Here is a 16,397-nt window from a genome sequence, read left to right as displayed (position 1 = left end):
TCCACCATCGCCCAGCCAGCTCTGCTCAATACCTTCTCTCCCGCAAATGACTTGTGCCAGGTTTCCAGAAGTGGGTGTGGGGCTACAGCTATAGGGTTTTTTTTTTTCCCAGAAGTCACCTGTCATCTCACTGTAGCTTGAGCTTCCACAGACTTCTTTTTTTCCACTGAGTCAGGCTGTGAGAGCAGACCACAAGCTCACACGCAGCCAGGGTTGTGACTCGGCTGGTTGGCTCCGGGTTGCTGTTCCAGCTGTCCGGGCTGGTTTCAGCAGGGCGACCACTGTGGGTACATTTTTAAACACAAACAAACAAACAGACCAAAAAAAGTTTACAAATGTTTGTCTTCAAATTCCTGCACAAGGGCAACTTAATTGAAACCCACACCTGGTTGAACAGGGTTAGGCTGTGCCAAAGAAAGCCTCTGTGCCTGTTTCATTTGAAACCAATGGAGGGGAAGATAGTTCGTTAAGTCTGCGGTTTCCAGAAATTTCTCTGATGTGGAGTTAAACTTCTCATGTTTTGAACTCTTGTTTTGTTAAATGAGTGCAATGTTAGTTGTACAGCCTGAATTTTAATGACTTGTTTCTTGGTTTAGAAGATGGAGTCACATTTTCAACCTTTGAGGCTGTGGTTGGAGATTAGGTAGATAAGTTAAAAGCCTGACCAACTCCCCTAATTAGGTTTTGGTTCTTGCAGTATATGCTGAACTTTACAGGTCATATTTCCACACACTGAACTCTCAGTCCATTTCCCAACACACCTTGAGCTTGGAGTAAAACTTGAAATTTCTTATCAGAAGTATTTTTTCTTTGGATTTCCTGGAAGTCCTGGACTTGACTCACAGAAAAATACTATTTTTTTTTCCTTTTCTTTTTTCCCAAAATTAATGCATCCTTTGAAATGGTGAATAGTTTTGAAAAGTAGCTCTCATGTGAGTCAAAATAATAACAGCAAATACTATGTTCTTTTTTGAAAAGCAGTAGACACTTCTATCACACTTCTTCCATAGAGGACCTTGTGTTGCCATTCTCAGAAATACACAAGGGGCAAATTTTCCAAGAGGTCATAACCATCCAACCATATCAGGAATCAAAAGTAAATAGTGCTTGGAGAGGTGCCCTTTGGAGAATGGAGAACTGGGATCTGTCTGACAGGCTGTGGGCTCCTGATCACCCCGGCCATTTGTGAAAATGGGACTTGGGGTGACCAAAGAGCCATAGAAAAAAGACCTGCACACCTTTGGGAGAGGCATCCTTGGGGAGGGTTTGTGCAGATGGTTTGACACTGGTAGCTGTAAAATTTAGTCTGGCAGATTGTATGGGTTTTAGCAAGTTTAAACTATTTGCATGTTCCACAGCTGGTGGGCAGGAATCAAAGAGGGGGATGTCACTGAGATGAATGCAGAACATTAAGGCAAAAACATCCAACTCCACTTTTCCAAGTAAGAATTTATCATTGTGCCTGGCTGTTACAGTGGGTGGTCTCTGTACTCCTAATATGATGTAGCTGTTAGAAAGGTATTTCCATCTCTCATAATTTTCTAGTGTTTACTTACCCTTGCTGTGACACTGCTATTGACTCTGAAGTTGTAATTATAACTAATAATTCAGTAATCCTGATGATGTATTGCAACAAATTGACCAACAATTAAATAGGAAACGGTATTGTGGCAGTCACCTGGGACTGCCGGGCATAAGACAACTTTAATTTGAGGTGACTAATCCCTTATCCTGCCTCCAGAGTGCAGAGGATTTTGAGTGCTAAATGCTAACATTTCTATTAATTTATATGATCTTAGGAAATGTCAGTTTGCTAATTGTTCAAATAAAGGAGTCTGCTTTTGCAGAAATAGCATCGTTTACAGAATATGGAGGAAAATAATTTCAGTGGCTGTTAGCTGCAGCTGAAACCACCAGCATCCTGAGTTGCCAAGATCAATCAGTTCTGTAGAGAGGGGAGGAAGTGCTTGCAGAAGTGTCTGGCTCCCCTACAGGCACTAAGTTGAAATTTCTTCTTCCTGTATTCACAAAATATTTTGAAATTACAAATATGCGTGTAGCAATTTAAGTTGGTTACCCAAAGAAGAACTATGCACATGAACTGGAAAGGAAAACTACCCTTTCCCACTCCATCATTCTGCAAGAATGATGTTTCTATTTTGGTAAAACATGTGGCATATGTCATTCTTTTTTTCAATATATTAGTGAGATGCAACATGACAAGCTCTTGAGATTTATAGGCTACTTGTAAAGGATCTTTAAACCACAAATTAGGAAAAGACAGTCCTTATATTCTGTGTCCAACCTCAAAATACATATACATTTGATTTAAAAAAATGTGCAGTTTCCAGAGGCAGAAATCAGATTGCAAAAAACACCACAGGAGAAATCATCAGATACCTACCTGTCTGTCATGTGGAGGGCTACCATTCCAGGTATCCCTGTGCTTTCCTCTACAGCACCTCTAATACAGGCACTACCATAATCCCTGTCTTCCTCTTGAACTGCATTCCCAAATGTAGCTCTGCTGCAAACCAGCCCCTCTGTGGTGGCTTCAGGGCAGTGGAAGAAATGCATTCAATTACATCCACAAACATAACCATGGAAAGTAAAATGGATTCAGCTTCTCCCATACCTTTCTTATCTTGCTTGTTTCCTAAGCTTTGGAACAGGAGCCTTGTTTAAACATGAGTTAGCATAACACCCTAATTTTAAATATGGACCTGTAGGCAGCAGTATAACATAAGTGTTAATGCAATAACTTTGAATGCAGACCTTAGCTGAACCCTAGAGCCATGGTGGTTCTGCAGTACAAATACAGGCATTCAGGGGTGATCCTTTGCTTGGATAAAATGCTTCCATTCAAAAGTAACGATAGTGTTTGAATTAATTAAGTTATAACTGAAGTTTTTCCATGATGCTATCTTAAAACAATAACCTAGCAGTGGTACCCACAGCCTAATCAAAATCAGGCTTTGTGGTTTTAGGTGATACACAAACACTTCTGTAGACCTGAGGTGAAAAATGTGGAGCATTTCTAAGGGAATTAAGAACCTCAAACTCACCTTCTGAAGTAATCTTGCTACTTAGGAGCAGCTTTTTCAAAGTGTTTATTGTCCCTTTCAACAGTAGCAAAGGGTAAATGATAAATAGAGAGCTGCAAGTCATGGGTAGGGATTTCAGCAAGCCTGAGGTACCAGTGCACACGTCTGCAGCTATTCACACCTATGAAAAAAAAAAAAAAAAAAAAAAAAAAAAAAAGAAGAAAGGAAGAGAATAAATACCACAAAGTCTAATCATGAACAGAGAAATGTGAAACAGAATACCTTTGGAGAACAAATTTCAAAGGTGTATTTTCCCCTCAAATTGTAAATAGGCTACCTGGGAGAGTTTATTATATGAGGTTAGTTACAACATTAACTTGATTCTAACAGGTATCTCTCTGTCTGCTTAGCTCTGTTGTTTAGCAAGCCCATAGTTAGGCTCCCAAGCCGCTGTTGAAAATTGTCTTTAGAGTTGCCCTGAAGCACCTGTGCTGTACCTGGGAAAGGAATGCACAAAGGAACAGAGCTGTTAAAAGCAAATAGTTATAACAAAATAGGTCTTTTTATGTTAAAAGAAATCATACCCCTTGTGTAGCATGCCTTCAAAATGTTAGAAGCATTTCTGTCTGAGGCATCCTGTGAAGTGAACAGAAGGCAGCAGGAGAGCTCCTTAAAGGCTCAGGCTCACTTTGAGCTTTCACTGGTAGAAATGGCTTTTGACTTCTGTCTTGTATAAACTAATTTAATGTCATTTGTTCTGGAAGGACATGTTGTCTCTTGATCTTATTTCTCACAGACACTTTTCTTTGTGTACCAGAGGGACAAGAAATCACACCATTTAAAAGAAAGAAGCAGCAAGGATTCTCCCTCTTGCAACAACACTTCAGCCACAGGAATTTCTGTAAGTGCTGTTTCACTTCTCCCCTCAGCTTCCCAGCATTGTCCTGCAGTTCAGACTGTCACTAGCACAACCACGTTGAGGTGAGATTTAATTAATCTGGTGGAATCAGGAAGAGGGATTGAGAATGGCTATGGTGTAAACTACACTTAAAAGAATTTTTTACTGTGTCTGAACCAAGCTTGAGTTAATCCTGAAGCTAATTTGAGATCAAAAGCACAGAGACTGTTTGAAATCTTATCTGAATCAGACTGCCAGATCATTTAAGGCAAACATTAAATAAGATTGCTTCAATTACTCCAATCAGTCAATCTTGGTAATTGAGATTGAGTTCTTCAGTTCAGAGACTGATCAACTACTGTTAGATTCAGGTAATAAATGGGGTAAATTAACTGGCATGTATTCCTTAATGCTGTAGTTGGGCTTCTGGAAAGAGCTCCTCCACATTTGGACCACACCATGGCACAGGCACAGCTTGGGTTCACGAGTCTGGGGCTATTGTCTCCAGCATAGAAAGGGCTCAGAGTCAGTGTTTGAGTTTTGACCTACCGTCAGTTTAGGCACAAAAAAATTCTCACCTTCCCAGGGGCACTGCCTTTCTTAGTAGACTTAGACCATTAGATAAAGCAATACTGTACAATGCTGTATCACTCTGTGAAAATTGAGTGGCCATAGGAGACGATCACTACAATATGAGATAATTATTTCAGTTTTAACTGAACCTATAGTACACTAAAGTTCTGGCTGAAATCCAGACAAAATCTGCTCATTTAAAAATGTACCTGTGTGTGAGGAGATTGGCTGTTTCATCTGCAGTGGTTTGTGTTAGAAGGTAGATAGCTCAGATGTCAGATATCAGGTTATATGAACAGAATTTTGCAGATCTTTCTCCCAGCAGAGCTTTTTTTTTCTTTTCTCTTTTCATTTTTTGGTTTTGGCTTGCAGTTCCCATGGTTTAGAGTTCAGGTTGGGCAGCTGGAACTCAAAACTGATAATGTGGGGCCAAGTTTCTGGTCTCTGCTTTCCGGTGCCTGCCCCAAGTAAGGTCCCTGGGTACGTCCCAGCTTCTCTTTCCAGACTGTAAAATGGCTGTCAAAGGGTTTGCCTGCCTCAAAAATGAGTTGAAGCCTCTGATCAACTGTACAGAGAAAAGGGCTTTTACTTCCCCCCCTGGTTTTAAGCTGTTTAGGACTTGTAACTCTTCCATATAGCTTTGATTTTGGTCATTCCCTTTCTTTTTTGGAGTAGGAAGAAAGTACAAAGTTGTTAAAAAAATAAATGCTTGTTTCATTAAAAAAAACCTTGTTGCTCTGAATTACTGATTACCAGCTCCCAAAACCATAAATTTGTGATTCAAACTAGAACCAGGCATAGGTATCTTCCTTTCCTTGCTATAAATGCAGCTATTTCTGTACCCAAAATGAGACTCAGAGTAAGGCAAACAGATTCCTCAGGCAGGGTCTGAATTCAGATAAAAGGCTGAGGCCCCGAGCCACCAAGTCACCTCCCATGTAAAGGAGGCCAGAGGAATCAATAACATATGTACTTTACAGCATGGCAGTAATAGTGGAATTTTATAGTGGCTTTCAGTTATAGCCTTGAAATTGATTTCTTTACCCTCTGTGTATTAAATATGCATAACACTTGCTGGGAGCAAACCCAGTGATGTGCATTAGATCCCAGCACATCAAACAAGCCCCAGTGTAATGTAGCCACCCATTTATTTTGGGTGCCTATGGTATATGGTAAGCTATGCAGCTCAAATATGCTTGCCTCTCTTTCCACATATACTTCACAAGTTCATAAGACATAGCTTTAATATTATTAGCATATTGTTATTTCAGAAAAAAAAAAAGGCAAATTCTTTGGTAAATATAATAAACATCTGGTTGTGACTGGGGAAGAGATTGCTATTTGAAGTCATTCTGAGAAGTTGATAATTCTTCTCCTGAAACCACCTACAAAATCCCCTCCCTCTTGTGCCCCAAGGTCTAAAAATAGGTATTTCTTTTCCCCTTTGATATCCTCACAATTTCTCTCAGGAAAGGTCTAGTACGAAACAGTGCTTAAGATCCAAGGGAAAAGTTCTTATCTATTGCCTCAAACTACAGCTTTTACCTGCTTAACACCTGTAGTTTGATTGATAACACTTTACAAGATGAGATAAAGACCCTAACTGCCATTAGCAATATTCACACCCTGGCAATCTGCTCAGAGAAATCTGTATTAATGTGTAGTATTGCCATTAGCAATATTCACACCCTGGCAATCTTTGCTCAGAGAAATGTGCATTAATGTTCTGTTATTACAGTAGTAGTTACTATTTTCACCTGCAAGCCGACTTATCGGGGTGTGCAAACTTCGCAGAGGACATGCAGTCCCAGCACAAATATGACCAAGCACATTCTTGTTTCATGATTAGATCTGTATGAAGATGAGGAGGCAGTGCCTGCAGTTGCCTTGTGTTGTGAAGCAGCTGTAGACAAACCTGTTGCTGTGACAACGTGAGATAGCAGTTGGGAGATTTGGCACACAAGCTCAGCCTGAAAATCTTCTCATTCCTGTCTGTGTCTTCTCAGATGTGACGTACAGCCTGGTGAGATCCTACATGGGTTTTCACACCAGCCTTCAGACACCTTTGGGAAATGGCAGATATTTTAGCAAAAGCACAACCTTGTACTTTGTTCTGCAGTTTTCTTAGTTCACAGCCCCAAATTTTGGAATGTCGTACTGGCTCAGAGATCCTGGTTTTTTCTGATCTAGCGTCTTGTGTTGTTACTGTTTTTGTTACTTTTGTTACTTTGTTTTCACAAAATAAGTGTATGCTGCAATGTAGTGGAGTAAATTATTTCTCCCAGGTGCCAGGTAGAACATCAGAGGTTCAAACTAGTAAAAAGAAGCAAAGGAAAAAAAAAAGAAGGCAAATCAGAAAGCAGGATCATCCTAGTGTCCCCGGGGGCTGTGCAGTAGCAGCAGTGGGAAAAGAAAATTTCATCATGGTGGATCTGGGAGAGAGGGATAGTCCAACCCAAAAGGACATCCAGAAGTTGAGGGCTATCACTGGGACTGCTGGCATTTAAGGGCAGTCATGCCAGATGAGGCTTAATAGCATTTACACCCACCAGTCTACAGGACAAGGCAAGGGAGGATCAGCTCCAGGTCCTCTGAGTGTGCCAGGTTTGTCTATACTTTGTCTATACTTAGGTCCTCTCCCAAGGCAGGGCTGCTCTCTGTGCCTCCATAGTGTAAAATTCCACCCTGACAAAAATCTTTTCAACCACTAGGGTTTTCCATAGAAGGACACCTCTCTCTGATCAGCTCCTGCATTTAGGTTATTAAATAAACAAGTATTCCTACTCAACCCAGGTAAAATGGCAGGCACCAGCTGGCTGGAGTTCCTTCTGTGGAAAAAGGCAGAGGTCTCCTTCCCATCACTCTTTTGCGTCACAAAAGAAACCCAAAAATACCTCTTCAGGGGACACAAAGACAGACAATGTTTGTAAAGCTCTTCCCAATCACTGGTTCTGTAGGGAAGTGTTTTAAGACTTTTTTTTGGTGTGTGATATTTTAAAATAATGACATCAATGATATTTGTAAATGACAGAAAGTGATGCCTTAAATACCTGCTCAAAAAGCAACTGTATTATGATCTCGTCAGCAGGATAGTTGTGCTTTCTAATTGTTCACTTCCATTGCAGAGAGTTGCTAATTAAAGATGTCATGTAGACCCACACAGGAAGGAAAGAATTTCACAAAATATCCTGTTTCCCACCCATCGGATGGGAATAGAGTGGGGGGTGAGAGAATGAATCAAAGGATGAGCACAAGAATATAAAGCTAAAGCTGCAATAGTGACAATAAGGGTTTGTTCTTTTCCACAGGAGCCTGTCCCAAGAAAGGATTCCTGATGGGACATTTCCTGTTCTCATTGCTGTCTTTCTCATGAGAATCCACTCTCAGACCCCATGCCTCCTTGTGGACTCTGACAGATGGTGGCATCCAACTGGACCCTGACTGAGCAAAGTAAGGAAGAGTCAGTGACATGAGACAATACTGGTGCTGCTGGAGTGTGAGGCATAATGCACAGCCAACACTCCTGTTACAAGAACTGCAACAAGAATAAAAAATACCTACATGATTGCTTGTGGCCATTCCAAATGAGAACAATGTAACAGATCTCAAGAATGCAAAGATGCTTCCAGAGATTTATTCCAATTTGCTTAATGCATGATAAATTATTCCTATGGGGTCCTGTTCCTGTGAAAAGATTTCTTGGGAAGTGTTAAGCATATCTGATGCTTATCAAGAATGCTTAGGAATAATCAAATATATTTGATACTCTGTATAATTGCCCTTGGAATAGATGTTCTGCCAGTGCTACTGTTGGTCTAAATTCCTACTCCCATCTGTCTTGAGGGTTTGAGAAAGCAATATTTGCTAAGTAGATAGGCTAAGGATGCTGTTCAGCTGTGCAGTGGCATGCTGTGCCTATGTAGTGGCACCCTGCATCTCTTATTGAGAAACTGGACACTTCCATTAGTAATTCATGCATTCTGGGCCTAGAAATCTCTGTCTAACTTGATACCTCTTGTAGAGGCCAGAAGAAACCTACCCAGACAACACCTGACCTATGGAAAACTTGAAGATTTTTTTTTAACTGTTGGGTGGCCTTTGGGAACGGGAATGAAATAAAACCAAAAAACTAAAACAAAAGCAAACCCCAAAACAAGTCAAACTAATTAACCAGGTATCTAATTCCAAGTTTCAGAAGTTCAGTAGACACCAATATGTGGAGAATATGACTGAGGCATAAAACCACTACAGAAAGCATGTGAGGCAGAAAGAACAGAGAAATTTGATAGGTCTGATACAAAATCTAAGATTAATTTCCCTACTCAACAGGACTCTGTTGGTTCTATAGAAATAATCTAAAAGCCACTGAGAAAAAGCATTACTTTTTCCCCAAAAACAACATTTCCACTTTTTGAAAGTACTTTTATTCCTTATAAGTTGGCAGAAACTTTAAGAAGAATTGATAAGAGAATGGCAGTGCTGTCCTTTTGACTGAGGAGTCTGGTACTCTTGTCCAGTCATGGTGATGTCTGCCTGGCTGAGAGCAGGGCTACCACATGAGTAATAAATGCAAAGCCAGAGTCCTGTCCTGACAGAAAGCACAGTCAGCGTTGCTCTGGAAAAGGCCTGAGACATAACCTTGGAATATTTGTTGTGAAATTTAATGTATGTTTGAATTCCTGCTTTTGTTATACTGATACTCTGTTCTTCTACATTTTATTAAGGGGTTTATGAATTACTAATCTTACTTTGTACCCTTTCTGGATAATTAATGCAGATGGTGGAAAATTGTGGGGAGGTGGATTTTTGAAGATATCATCACATGCTCAAGGTTCCAGTTTTGTCCCTAGTGACACTGTCCAGAAAGCTGTGGCCTTCACAGGAGCGAAGGCTTGGCCATGCACTTCTACAAAAACAGGTGTGAATTTTCTTTTATTTTTTGGGCCTCTAGTGGTCTGTTTGGAAGGAATTAATAAGTGCTATAAAATAAAGATTTTCTTTGGAATACAAAAAAATAAAATAATCAAAGCCAGTGTAGAACACAAACTTTCACAATTTTCTGTGGACCTGAGGTATTTAATACGCTCATTGCACGGTAGCAGCAACACAGTTTAGCTGGTTTAAATACAGTTAAATGCTCTCTATTTTATCTGAAAGAACAATCCCAGAAGAACTAAAAGGGAGAGAGCTTTCTCAGCAATTCCTTTTCCAGAATAACTCTCCTACCACTGTTGTTCAGGAATAGCTGTACACCTATCTGTGATAGCACCCACTGGAGACAAACCTGCATTGCCTGACACCAAAGGGAATTTCCTTATCGTATCTGAATTGCCCATCAAGATCATCTCAAAAGGGAAGAGAAATTGCCTACGGGTTGTGAGGTGACAGCAAGCATTACTAAAGGCAAGCCCAAGGGATTATGTGCCTCACTGAAAAAATTCACACTTCTAGTCTTATATTTGAGCATTTTCAGTTCCAAATCCTACTCAGGAAAGGTAGTTTAATGTCGTTTGTTTTTTCTCTTTTTTTTCCTTTTCCTTTTGACTAATTGTTACTTTTAACCTGAAATCACTGTTTATATCATTCAGTAGTTTATCACCAAGAACACCTGTGTGGGAACTGGAGGTGATAAGGAAATTTTCACTATATCACTGTTTTCTATTAGTAAGGTGTGAGCATGTATAGAAGTTGCTATCTGTCTCCTATCTAAGTAAGATAAGGGAATTATGAAGTGGGGTGTGTCCTACCCATGGTTAATTTGTAAAATCCCACCTGAAGAGATAAACACTCGGAAGCTGTAAATTAAATGCAAAAACAATGTTTCAAAAATGTTCACTAAGGGATTTTATCATTCAGTTTTGTTCCAGAGCAAATCTTGTATTATTTTCTTATTTCTATAAAACTTGTTAACAGCCATGCCACAGAAAGGTATTTACTTACATCACGCGTGGGAATTGTGTTTGGGCAGCTTCTGGGTGTTACACTGGATTAGTACTTGCAAGGATGTATGGTTGAATATAAATATAGGGACAATCCTTAATATAATAGAGTTGTTTGGGGCAAACAAATTTTGAGGGGTTGTGCTGAGCAAATACGAGGGTTCATCTCTGTAAGTTCACTGTAAGTGGAGAGGAAAGAGGATTTGTCCTTTGAAAATACTAATTTGAAAACATCCTGAGCTGAGAATGATACAAAGAATGAAGGGTAGACTTTGTGGACAGCACTGGCCTGGGAATCAGGATACCTGTCACATGTTTGCGCATCTTTTCCTTTCTCTCACAGATGAAAAGTGCCGAAATAGTGCTGGATTCAGAAGCCTCAATCCTTTTGTGGATCTGTTAATTTCCTTATTGTTTTTGAGTTCCCTGATAGAATACCAATGCCACTATGCTTCTCACTTCCTTTAGACTGAAAGCTTCTAAACTGCTCTTGCCCTGTGCATATTCCCGTGACAGTGTAAGATTGATCTGTCTCACTCAGACTGATGTAGTTGAGTGCCTGTAGTCAATCCTTCACACACAGAGCTGAAAAGCACAGAAACACTGTTGTCTAACCGGAGGCATTCTCCTACCTCCATGTTTAGTATGCAAATATGGAGTCTGGCTTTTCGATCTGTTGAATGCCTAAAGCATCTTACCTCTCTTTGAAGAGTTGATTTTGCTTATCTTACTTTTTTGAAACTTCTCAAATATCTGCTTTTCTCCAGCATACAAGACAAGAATTCTCCCTGGCATGATGCAGACCTCCTAGTGTACAAGCCCATCACTAGCTGGGCTTGGAAAACCTTGCCAGTCTTGCTCTGCATTGGTCAAGATTTATCATTGTAACTACATAGAGACTAGACAGAAATCATGTTTCCCGTGACACGAAACTACCAGGAGGTTTTTGTCTAGCCCAGAGATCTTGACTCTGCTTCCCTGATCAGCTCTATGTTGAAAAAGCCCTGCCATCCTGCTGCTTTTAAGGGTTCTTCTCACAGCTCACTTTGTTTCCAGTGTGACTCCCCGTCTTCTGGTACCAGGAGTGATGATCCTCCCTGAGTGAGCTTAGCTCTCTCTGCCCATGCCAGGCAGGCTCCATTGCTAGCAGCTGCTTTGCTACATGAAGGGAATTCAGTGTTGCTTCCATTGAACTGAAAGACTGAACTTGGCAAGTTCCTTGGCTTAATGAGGTCTGCAAACTGTCTTTGAATCCAAGACTCCCATGATGGTAATGGTTAGCACTTCTCAACACAGCAGTCTTTATATGGGGTAAAATATTCAAAAGTGCTTAAGTGAAGGTCAATAAGACTTAGCTATTAAAATAAATAAATAAATAAACCCCAGACCCATAATTAACAGATGTTTGTGGTCCTGCAATAAGTGAAAATATTTTAACAGCCTTTTGGTAGAAACCAAATGCTGAAGTAACCCTTTGGTTAAAAAGCAGCATAACTGTGTAGCCTGGTGGGAAGGGCTCCCTCACTGAGAATAAAGAAGCCTCTGGGTTTGGGGAACAGCTTACTACACAGACAGACCAAAACAGAGCCCAAAGGAGGGTGCTTGGAAGAGCTTCCACCTGCAGAGCTGCACCTTGGGGGAGCATCTTGTCTTCAGCAAGATAACCTGCTGCTTTTGAAGCAGCTGGTTCAGGCAGTGACACCTCGCCTCATTTCCCTGGGAACTACTTCCATGTCTGGGGCACCACAGAACAGGCAGCACAGAGAAAAGCTGCACAGCAGACTGGCTGCGTGGAAAGCCACAGCCTGGTGGTCCCCCTTAAGCTGAGGGATGATAAGTAGCATCTCCAGGGAATGGGGATGGCAGCTTCAAGGACCTCACGAAACCAAAGAATTTGTCCGCTGCATACTGAATCAGAATGGGGAGAACACTGTTTCTTCATCTATGAAATTTAGCCTTTTAATTTCCTTTGCTTTTACTATGTGTGTCCAAAAAACGAAGTGTTTCATTTTGGGGGTCAGAAGAAGTTTTTCAGTGCACATGAGGCTTTCCTCTTTTCATTTCATGGAAAAAATTAAGAACAGGGAAGAAAGGGAAGTTGCATCTGTTTAATGAAAGCTTCCAAAATGTTTTGAATTCAGCAGTTACAGTAAAAATAAATGCAATTATTTACACAGCTCTACTCACTTTTCACACAGAAGCAGTGAGATGATTCACAACTAAAGATTCTTTTTTAAAAAAACATTTATTTACACAGTGAAGTAGCAATATTGAGCATGGGAATATATGTTTTGGATTCAGGACCTGGGTTTGTGAGCATATATGATGAAAATCGAGTAAAAATCCCACTTAGATTTGAGTTCCTCCTCCTGGTAAAGCCTACAGCTTGTGCAGTCTATCTGATTGTTACTTGCTTTAGTAGTAATAACCTGGTGTAGGCTGGAATATAAGCTTTTCACAATAAACCTCAGCTCTGTTAATCTGACTGGCTTTGACCCAAGCATTAGACTGCTTTCTCCTGCAGGCTGTGGAGGTATGGTGCAAAATGAGAGAATCATTTGCCTTTAGGTTGAGCGAACGAAACCCAATTTATGGCAACAAAAACTTTGGAGGCTAACTTGCTGTCTCATTTATCCTTCTAAACGTAAATGAAAATCACATGTAGAATTTTATTAATAAAACAACTGTCACTTTTGGTTATTTTAAGCCTGAACTCTGCCAAATGCAAATACAATAAATAATTTTAGAGAGAAAACTGGGTAAGCCAGCCCAAAATCTGCTTTTGTATTTTTTTTATAGAGATGCCAAAACTGTTTGATCAGCATGGGAGAGCAATTTGTTGACTCATGAACCTAGCTCTCTCTGATTACTGCTTACATAGCACTTTGGAAAGGTTGGCCAAATACCTTCAAGTCAAGTACCTTGTTATTATGAACATGAGTGCCAGTAACAAAGGAAAAATAGCCTACATGTCATTGAATAATAAATCATGGAGGCAAATAAATGGCTTTTCTAAGAAATGCTCTATTTACATTTTGTCACGTGACGGGGCTTTGCTTATGCTCATAGACGTGATAACACTTGAAAGAATACTTCCTTTTCACTGCAGCATCTTGGCATCAATCATCTCAGGGCAACTGCATATTCTGGGATCTGTTTGCAATCAGGCAAACGAAGCAACAAGGGAGATTTAGTGGTAAGACCAATTGCGAGTGCTGGAGCTGTGAGGGTAAACATAGCTGGCCATACTCAGCGGTCACAAACTACCTCCCTCACACGAGCCTTTGGCATAATTACTCATGCAGAACAGGTATTCATCCACTCCAAGCACCACATAAATGAGGCCATGGTAAAGTTATGCAAAGGAAATATGTATCCAATCTGATAAGAAGTCCCTAATAATTGCTGGTATTTTCCATAATATTAGTTTAGGGCTAGAGCCACAAAAAAAGGTTTAGGCATGTAAGCTCTGCCTAACTGCCTTGTAGGCATTTGTGGCCAATATTTAGATCCTCAAAACCCCTGTTCAGCTACTGCCTAACCCTAGAGGCGTCTGAAGTCTGCAAGTGCCTATGTTCCTGCCAGTAAAATTCCTGAGGTGCCCAAAGGTCTGCTCCTGGGCATGCCTGGGACTGCCTCTGTTTTTTCTTTCTTCTTTTTTTTTTTTCTCTTCCCTTCCTGAGCTCAGTAAGCAGATACTCAGCTCATGTTTAACCCCTGATGGCATCCACCAATGGGAGTTCTGACAAATATCCTTTGAGAAGCCCCAATAGTCCCTTGGCCCCAAAAACGTCCCCCCCCCCCCCCCCCCACCAAAAAACCCACAACACCAAAAGTAGTGCAGCTGCTGGAAATAGTAGTTTAACCTCAGTCTAACCTCTCCACAGTGACAGGCCACCTGACATCAGGTCCTTTCTCTGCCAGAGAGGAGACATTCCCCCTTACTGCTGTGCTCCAAGCTAGAGGCCAGGATTGTTATCTGTTTAGGGCATCATGAGGGTTTCCCCAGATGAGGCTGATGCTGCTTTGCAGGTTGTAGACCTGCCTCTCTTGGCTGTGTGAGGGACATCCCTGGAGCTCTGCCCCAGCTGGCAAGTGTCCCTGTGCCCTGCTGTCCAGCCAGCAGTTCTGTTTCCCTGTCCCAGTTAACACCCTGGGGTGCCAGGCACTGTGCCAGCTTCAACAGGGAGGGCCTGGGAGCACTGCAACTTTCTGCCTCCAGCCTGGTGATCCAGGCATTTGGCAGCAGTCTCAGGCTGTGCTTCCGGATGGCCAAACCAGCCACCCCTGCTGCCAAGCGGGAGGCCCTTCTCCCTCACCCCACGGTCACAAGCCCTGCCCTCTCTTGTGGCAGTTCTGGCATCACTGGCCTCTGCTGAGGCAATTCAACTTCCTAAAATGCCAGAAAGGTTCCCCCCCACACCCTTGGCAGGTGTAGCCTTCTGCAGGTTTAGTGAGTTATGTCATCCGGTGAAGGGATCCAGCCACCCCGAGAGCTGGCTGGGAGAAAGCCTTGTGAGCAGCCCTGCCAGTGGGGATGAGCTGGTGCCAGCTCCAGGAAAGGCTTTCTTCAGGCATCCCAGAAAACTAACTAAGAAGCCTAACTTTAATTCTTTTTCAGAGAAGAAGATCAGTGCCTGATCTGCAAAATCAGCCTGTGACATCTTGTACAGGAGCAGATGTGCGCAAGTGGCTACTGTGGGTACCCTACTCCAAAAGAAGGTGGAGACCAACGTGAGACAGCTACTTTTTTACCAACAAGATACTTCTTCTAGAGTCTTTTGAACTGCTTTCAGATTAATCATATTAAAGCAGGTGTGGAAATGTGCTCCAGAGTAATATGAGTCAGGTGAATGGGATGGAGGCATTTGCCCCTTCCTGCTTCTCACCCTATCAAATGAGATCTTGGAGTTCAACAATAAAACAAATGCCACATGGGGCAAGTAGGAGAGTCAGCAGAAGGAAGGTGAGATAAAAAGTCGGAATATAGCTGGGGTTAAGAGGGAAAAGGATGAACTTGTGGCTTTCCTGGTGTTTTCTAGATTTAGCACCTCACTGCTTCACAGTAAGTGGCCACCTCCACTTCTTCAGTTAAAAAAAGCTAGAGACTCTCACAGAAATTTTATTTGTGTCCTTCCTGTTGGGCTTTTAGGAAGGAGACCTCAGCCTGGATGTAGCTGGGCACCAGCATTTAACAGGCCCAGATGGAGTGCAAATGACTCAGGTATGGAGCTGCAATTTGCCTTTCTCAAAGTGCTAGGACTCTCTTGGATTCAAGTTCTTGTGCGCAGGTAGGTGGCCACATTATTTCAAACCTGTCACTGATTCATCTTTTATTTTGGTGAAGAAGCAGCAGAAGAAATTTTTTCTGTGGCCATCCAGACTTGGATGGATTGTGCACGCACATACACCCACACACTTGCCTGTACAGTTTCCAGTTCTTGGATGTATTCTTTGACCATGGTTGTACTGGTAGGAGGTGAATCCACAACTTCCCAATGGGCAGCCCAATACATAGCAGAGGTTATGGTTGGACCAGAGTGTGGTTGATCTGGAACAGCCTTCCCAGGGCAGTGGTCACAACCAGCCTGACAGAGTTCAAGGTGCATTTGGACAATGCTCTCAGGCACACAGTGTGACTCTTGGGGTGTCCTGTGCAGGGCCAGGAGCTGGACTTCAATGATCCTCATGGGTCCCTTCCAACTCAGGCTATTGTAGGATTCTAAGGAACTGGGGCGTTTAGTGCTAGTTCAACTATGTGGCATCTCTTATTTGGTCTCAAAAATAAATATTTGATTCCTTTGACTTTTCAATATGTGGTCACTTCATATAGATATCGTGACTTGGTAGATATGCTACAGAACAGCAGGATAATGACCCCAACTTCTTTTCTGTCACGTGTATGTTTATCTTTTCTGTCAGTGTTGAGTACTGTACATATTG

At 41.7% G+C, this 16,397-nt stretch overlaps 1 long non-coding RNA gene across 1 annotated transcript in view; it reads left to right on the top strand.

Annotated features, from left to right (window-relative positions):
- The window catches only part of LOC119697915, a 166,655-nt gene extending 150,759 nt beyond the window's left edge, over nt 1–15,896 (top strand). The window contains exons 6-10 of the long non-coding RNA XR_005255999.1: nt 3,841–4,025; nt 7,824–7,965; nt 9,293–9,433; nt 15,076–15,188; nt 15,607–15,896. This is a non-coding gene — a long non-coding RNA (uncharacterized LOC119697915). The remainder of the gene's footprint in view (nt 1–3,840; nt 4,026–7,823; nt 7,966–9,292; nt 9,434–15,075; nt 15,189–15,606) is intronic.
- The last annotated feature ends 501 nt before the right edge of the window (nt 15,897–16,397 follow it).

This window comes from Motacilla alba, chromosome 2 (assembly GCF_015832195.1).
Source record: "Motacilla alba alba isolate MOTALB_02 chromosome 2, Motacilla_alba_V1.0_pri, whole genome shotgun sequence".
Lineage (NCBI taxonomy): Eukaryota > Metazoa > Chordata > Aves > Passeriformes > Motacillidae > Motacilla > Motacilla alba.
The sequence above is the reverse complement of the archived record's forward strand: the minus strand, read 5'-3'. Positions and strand labels throughout refer to the sequence as shown.